The following is an 8,383-nucleotide window of genomic DNA, read 5'->3' as shown; positions in this document are numbered from 1 at the left end:
AAGTCAGATGCAAAAATGGTATCGAGATCAAAGATGATATTGATAAAAATACAATAAGTATCGATACTTTTTAAAAAGGTATCAATGCTTTTTGTGATTGTTCTATTTTTGTTTCGAGTCATTGAGCAATATTGGTATCGATGAAAATTTAATGGGTATCAATACGTTATTAAAGGTATTGATACTTTTTGTAGGGAGTAATTTTTCAATCGATTTAAAAATGTTTCAATTTAAACCATTTTGAAATTTGTCAAAACATTTTCTAAGTGTTCAAAACATTTTCTAAGATGCTTGGAAGTCTTGAAATGACTTTTATGCTTTGAACTTTATAATTTCTTTATTAAAAAACTAACTTTATTCAAAAACATTTTTGTTTGTTATATCAAAGCAATTTATCAAATAACGCTAATTTAACAATTGTTTTCTAATTTCAAACTTATGCAAATTATGTATTTTTCGATAGAATTAAAAATTTTGCCCACATACAAGTTTATATCAAATTCTTAAATACCAAGTTCGTTATAGAACTTTAATAACTCGTATGCGTCTTTGTTAAAAGTAACTAGCTCACATTAAAAATTTCTTAAGCTATAACATGGTATTCTGTCTCCCAAAACTAAAATTTTTGAAATCCTTTATTAGACACAACAACATTTACCCTGAGACTTAGCCTCAAAGGTTACCCCTCTATATGTATGATATTGCAGCTACGTTGCCCTTCCGAACTTGACGAAGCCTGGCTTAGCCCCTTCCCAAAACCTTCTATCAACCTATGATCTCCCAGTCAAGGCAAAACACTGATAAGTTCAAATGAACTTACTGAGAATCCATGGCTCAATAATTATAAATAACCCCTTCCATCTCAGGAATCAAGAATTTAAAATATGCATTAAGCTTCCAATATTTCTGGCGGATTTTACTCTTTGCTGGTGTGGTTGATGTTTGACATTCATCTTGAATCACTTCTTTTGCGGATAAATCGATTGCGAATTAGACCGTCGTATGCTTTCTAACAACTCGTATAAGAGGATTGACTTCTGGTCAACATTTATCCTTCACTTATAATATTTCTTACTTGATGGACTTATTAACAAATCCCCACTTGTGTTCAGATTGTTGTCTAGCTTTAGCGGAATCATAGACACTTCGCCATAATGTTGGACTCTTGCCTGTTAATCTTCCTTCCATGTCATCCTAATATCGACTTACAATATTATTCAGATAACTTCTTTCACATAAATCAGCTTACGCAAGTACTTTCTTAGAAGGAAACCCATATGTTTATCTAAAAGTTTTCGTGTGCGGACTCACACCTTTCCTAGAATCTGACTCAAATATGCGATTAGCTTCGCAATATTTTCAAGATATGAAATCCATATATATATGTAATCTTTACATGAGACCCATGTGTAAAGGATTTGGCGGATTTTCGTAAGAATGAACCCTTTTTCTTTGTGAAATCATAATTGAAAGATAGTCCCGATAGACTTTCAATCCTCAAGATCGTCCTTTACAGATTTCCCAATAAAAAATCATCCTTGGCGGACTTCCTATAACATATAGTCCTTCTCGGACTTCCCTTTCATTAGATACACGAACTATATCGTGGTTGTTTCTGAAATAGAAACTCTCATTAATTCGTTAAGAAACTTTTAGACACAGAAGTCTCAAAGACTACCATTCTTTATATAATTCTCATACAGTATATATTGGCGGATTCAATATTTGCGAATTCTATGAGAGAAATCCCTTTAGAAGCAAATGCCTGTATGCGAAGTATTTTCACATATCTTTCTTGCATACGCATCTTGGAAGAGTCTTACATCGGTTAATGGTTTCGCACTCCCATATATGCCTTGATGGCAAACTTTCATATATTTATATATATACACGAATTACCTCGCAAGCTGTTTGGATAATGTTACAACCCAGTCATGGTTTTATATATCTGAGATTAAAGCCTTCTACTTTGCAAGTGGTTCATTTTCTCAATCATTATATCATAAACATTAAATATCATACTATTTAATAACACGACATGAATCACACCATGATTCCATTCTTTTAACTAAACAAGTTTTACTTGTATAAACAGAGCATATGATTGCAAACAATTATGCATTTACACACCATTGTCTTGCATACATCATCTTACCATAGAAATCTAGAAATATAATGACCCTTAACAACAATAGAATATGCATTAAACGTATCTAAGACATAAAAACACTTAAATCAAGCTAGTCAAATACTAGGGTTCGGAGTTCAGAAACTCATTACACTATTGATTCTATCATTCCAGCCTTCATCCAGCTTGCTGAATTTTTAGTTTCTTATACATGAAATTAAGTTTATTTTCTCCAAGAAAACCGATCTTTTAAGCTTTCCTCTTGTAAAACAAACCAACAAAGAAAAAGAAGACGAAAGGAAGAACAAATATAAGAGAGTTCATCCAATAAAATGATGAACATCTATTTATCATTCCCCTTGCACGGGAACCAAAACTATTCAATCAGTCTTAAACTTGATTATCAAGTTTAAGACTGATATTCATCTCTAAACCAAATGAAACAATTACTTGATGAAACTTATGGTACCATTAACGAAAAGCTTATTTAAGTCCATAAATGAAATTTTTAATTTGCAAACCAATTTCTTTGGGTCTCTCGACTCAAAGTTTTCTAATTGCACCACATAAATTATTTCTTCAATGTTTCCATTTAGAAAAGCAGTCTTAACATCCATCTAATGCAACTCAAGATTAAGATGAGCAACAAGCACCATGATTGAGTCTTTCGATGAAATTGGAGAGAAAATCTCTATAAAATCAATGTCTTTTTTTCTAAGTATATCATTTAGCAGCAAGATGTGCCTTATACCTCTCTACATTACCATTTGCATTCCTCTTGGCTTTAAATATTCATTCACAGCTAATTGATTTTTCACCTTCAACTAATGGAGAAAGTTCTCAAACTTTATTATCTTACATAGACTTAGACTCTTCTTGCATGACATCAATCCACTTTTGAGAATTAGAACTTTTCATGGACTAGCGAAAGTTGATTGGATCATCTTCAATCATTTCATTTTCATCCTCATGTTCTAGGAGAAATACAATATAATCATTTGAAATAACACTTATCCTCTCACTTGTAGACCTCCTTAACAACACTTGTTCTTAAGGTTGTTGAGTTTGTTCTTCTAAAACAATTACCTCATCTTGAATAGGGAGTTGTTGAAGATTATCTTGTTGAGGTTCTAGATTCATTTCTTGATCAATGATAGGTATGAGAACTTGAACATCGTCAACAGCGATAGTATGAACTTAGTTAATTCCAATTCCTCCTGAAAAGCAATGTTTAACATTATTTCTACCTTTAAACTCAACATCCTCAAAAAATGTTGTAGTTTTCATCTAAAAAATATTCCTAATTGTGGGATCATAAAACTTATAGCCCTTAGATTTCTCAAAATAACCAATAAAGTAGTTACTCATTGTTTTAGAGTCAAATTTCTTTTCATGTGGCCTATAAGGCCTTGTCTTAGTTGGACATCCTTAAACATGAAATTGTTTTAAACTAGCTTTAGACCTATCCAAAGGTCATAATGTATTTTTGTAGCTGCTTTAGTGGACACTCTATTCATAATGTAAGTTGTTGTCTTTACTGTTTCTCCCCAGAGGGACTTAGGTAAGGTAGAATAAGCAATTATGCTCCTTACCATGTCCTAGGCTTCGAACATGAAATTCATACAATTAAATCCTTATTCCAAGCCTAGTCAATTTTTATAGGTAGAATTTACAGCCCATATATTTCATAAAATTTAGAATTTTTCAATGATTTTTACAATCTTTCAATTTAGTCCCTAAATCATGTTTTTATCAAAATTCACTTCGTAAAAGTTATTTATCTATCAACAACCTTTCATATTCTACCATAAATTTAAAAATTTCAGCATATTCATCCATGGAAAAATTTTCATACTTTGATAACTTTACAAATTAATCCCCAAAATTGCTAAATTAAGTTATCCTGATCTCAAAAATATAAAAATTACTAAAAACGAGACTTGAATACTTACCTAATTTGGCCAAGAAAGCTTGCTTTCTCTTTCCTAGGGTCTCCATACAAAATATTTGGGGAAGATGATGATAAATGATGATATTTTCATCTTTTTATTATTTATCATCTTTCCAATTTTGTCATTTTCTTTAATTTTAATTTCCATGGATGAATCGTCATCCTTAACAACTAAGTATTTTTAATGGTCTAATTACCATATAAGAACCTCCAATTTAAAGTTCTATAGCTATTTAAACCCTTTAGCTATTAGAACTCAACTTTTGCACTTTGTGCAATTTGGTCCTTTATCAAATTAAACATATAATCGATAAAATTTCTTTATGAAATTTTCACACAATATTATTATCATACTATACATCATAAAATAGTATTAAAATAATTTTTCTTTTCAGACTCGGATCTGTGGTCCTGAAACCACTCGATTTTATCGAAAATGGGCTGTTGCAATTATGATATTTTCTTTTCTTACCATTGCTTTAGAAGCTCAAGCCAAATGAAAACTTTCAGACTTATCATACTTCAACATTTCTTCCTCTTGCATACAATAAGAAATGAGCTCATTTGGAGTCTGTTTCTCATTTTGAAAATTGTAACTAATTCTAAATTGGTTAAACTGTGCAAGAAGCGATACTAAAACCATAAGAACATACAATTCTTTAGAAAGCTCGATTTTAAGTTCTTTAAGTCTTGAAGCAATATGGAACATCTATATAATGTACTCCTTCACATTTCCTTAACCGTTATAATTTATAGACATATTTATAATGGAACATCTCAATCTTATAATTTTTGGTGAAATGTTTCTTACTTTCATTAAGGAAACCCTTGGCCTAAGTAATCTATTCAAACTCTATACCCTTAAAGGTTTCAGGAATGTTGTACTTCATGATCATTAGACTCATGCGGTTGGAATGATTCCACCTCTCAAAATCCCTTTTAACATTAGAGGTGTTTGCAACAGTGAGAGGTGTAGGTTGTTCTTCCCTTAGTGTAATGTCTATGTAAATACAGCCAAGCACTATAAGTAGTGCCTTTTCCATTCCTTGAAATTGGTTCCATTAAGCATGAGTATAGAATTGATATTAGTATATATTTGTTGGAAAAATGAGTTTGGAAAACACAACGAAAAATAAATTTAGGGAAAAACTAGAGTTTTAAAATTTTTCCAAAACAAGATCTTGATTGTGATAACTAAAGTAATAAACACTTAATCAAAATTGTACCTTTTCAATTTGTCTAGGATGAGAGCTTTGACCGAGTAGTATTCTCTGTTATCCTCAAGCTCACGTTTGCTGAGTGTGGGCTCGCCTCGAATCAGAAAATATTTCACAAAAATTACTAGTGGGGTAATTTTGTAATTTCTCTAAACTTTTGGGTCAAATTGTAAATTAGAAAAATATCTCTATAAATTTTTTGGAATAATCTTTTTAAAGAATTTTCTATCTACAACTTTCTCTTGAATTCAAGTGTATGTAAATAATGATCCAAAACTTTTTTTATGTAGGGAGAGTTTATGGAGTTCAACTATGATTAAACTTAATCACTTTAATATTAAATTAATATAGTATTTATCAAGATAAATAATAGATTAAATTTAATATTAACTATTATTAAAATAATAGAATTTTTATCTAGATAAACATTAAATTAAATTTAAAATATTAAGATAATCATTTTAACATTAAATTAATAAAATAATATTAAGATAAGTATTAAATGAAATTTAATATTAAATTATTAAAATAATCATATTTTTGGAATAATTAATGTGAAATCAAATTCTCTGATAGAGTCCCAGTACGAGTGTAACTCTTCCACTGCTCAACTACCGACGATAATCTACCGCTAGCCATCAGGATGCCATCGTCGCAGCCACCGACACTGCCGTGTCCGATGATGCAGGTGCGATACCTTTACGGCACGCCGAGTTGATTTTGCTGCTTCCAGTTCCGTCTGGATCAATGCCGACTCTACTGGTCCAGTCTAGTCACCAATTGGATCGTTGACTCGATTTCACATACTAGGCCCGGTTCGACCAGTTTTTGGGTCTTGGTCTCGGTTTTGGGCTCCAGGACTCAATTTAGGATCTCAAGTCCAATTTTCAAGTTCAATTACCCATTAGGCTAATTGTCTAACCTGAAAATTAACTTCCAAATATATTATATTAATTTTAATTTAATTTTACTTGATCAAAATTAATTTTTCTAAATTAATTTTTCAAGAAAATTATTTAATCAAATTCTCTAGTTGAACAATTCTCACGACCACCTAATTTAATTCCACATCGAATAAATCGACTTAATTAAATTATTCCCAAAGTCGTAGATTTTTCTTCTAATTCAAATGCAGTCCGATCGAGTTTTTGTTGAGCTAGCAGAGGGACCAATCAGACGTATGCAATTAGGCTCAAGTGATTCCAATTATGTCTAGAAGCATCGTTCCAATAATTCGCATTGACTTAATCATAGAGTCAATCCACAAGAAGTACCATGATTGAAAAGTTCTTATTATATACACTTTACAAAAGTAATTCATCTAACTTCTTTGTCCAATGACCTCGTCATGTGTGTGTTATCCTCATATGATATCCTTGATTCCTTTGAGTTAAATCCATTTACTCAATACAATTCTATTTTATCTCATTGTCACCATTGTGTCTTCTTAATGATTAATATGATCACTGCCAACAAATGACTGTGATAAATTGCTCGTTCGAGAATAAACAACCTGTGACCATATTCCATATTTATCAATCCACACAATGCCAATGAAAGGATATCATTAACTCTTTAATTGAACTACGAATTCCACTGTTGTTAGTAAAGCCATGCCATACACAAGTCATGTATCCAACATAACGGCTATGGGCTCGATCATATTTAGAGTATAAGCCTTCATTTATATCAAAGAACATGAGTTGCATATGCATGGTCAGTGACTAACTCAAGATTTAGGTAAATCACACCATGAAAGTCACAAGTGAATTAATTCTCAAATAGATTCATAATTAATTCACTTTGGGTCTAGTCTAATGTATCATTCCACCAATGAATACATCTATGTCTCTACTCGTAAAGTCAACTGCTCTGATAGCCAAGACTAGCCATCTCCTAAATTGGAATTGTAGACGACATAATAATCATTCTCAGTATTTGAATCAAATGCTCATTTTGATTGTTTTATGAGATTACAAACTCATTTAGATTATCTATTGAAGTAAGTTATCTTTCTCACAATGTAAACGCTTTTTGCAATGCCATTTATCTTCAGTTTGAACTTTAGACAATCAATGAGCTAATATTTGCTTGTCACAATTTCGCTATGCATACAAAATATAAAAGACATAAATACAAAAGACATAATAGTGAACTATGAAATTAACTTTATTTATTTATTCATCGTTCAAATAAATAGAAAACAATTACATGTTTACTACAATATGAACACATTTCCCAAAAATATTTTGGTAGCAGAAGATGAACAAGTTGAATATAGAAGAAAATTAAATAAAAAAACAAGCTCACATTAATATTCATAAGTAAATAATAAATTCAAAATAATGACTAATTCCATATCAAGATACCAAACAGAACATTAATATCAAGTATTTGGATATTAATATTAACAATAAGCGATACTCTTGTTGTAGCAATCAAACACTGACAATAAATTATGTCAAACAATAAATTGATCATTGCACTTACATATTACTCACATAGAGTACATTATAATTGTCACCTAGGAAGCATAGAAACAATTCATCCCTTCTCATACTGGTGTCGTATTAGTGTCCAGCACGAACACTCGTCGAACACGTCCGGATACATACAGGACACACCGGAATATGTTAAAAAAAGACGAGGTGAGACATGGTCTCGACATGGTCACAACATGAGTGTCTAAAAATAGACACGTGATAGAAGCAGGAAAAGTAGATGGTGGCTAATGGACAACGGCTGAAATTATGGCTTTCAAAAGTAGCAAATAAAGAGTCATCGATAGGAAGAAGATGATGTAAAGAAGAAATGCAAAATTTAGGGTTTCCTATTAATGAAATGTTTAGTTTTACTATCAGCCTATGTGAACTTTTGAAAGACTTAAAATTTAAAACATTAAATAGCCAATTAAAATAGTAAAATAAAAATTAAAAAATAGCTTATTTGAGAAGCTTTCAAGCTTTGTGCTTACTTTGCTACCTTTGATGTTTTCATTTTTCACATTTTAACAAATATTTTAAACATTATCACTCTTATTTCTATTTTCCTACTTTCAACGAATATGGAAGTTTAAAGCAATTGAAG

Source organism: Gossypium hirsutum, chromosome A01, assembly GCF_007990345.1.
Source record: "Gossypium hirsutum isolate 1008001.06 chromosome A01, Gossypium_hirsutum_v2.1, whole genome shotgun sequence".
NCBI lineage: Eukaryota > Viridiplantae > Streptophyta > Magnoliopsida > Malvales > Malvaceae > Gossypium > Gossypium hirsutum.
Note: the sequence above shows the minus strand (reverse complement) of the source record.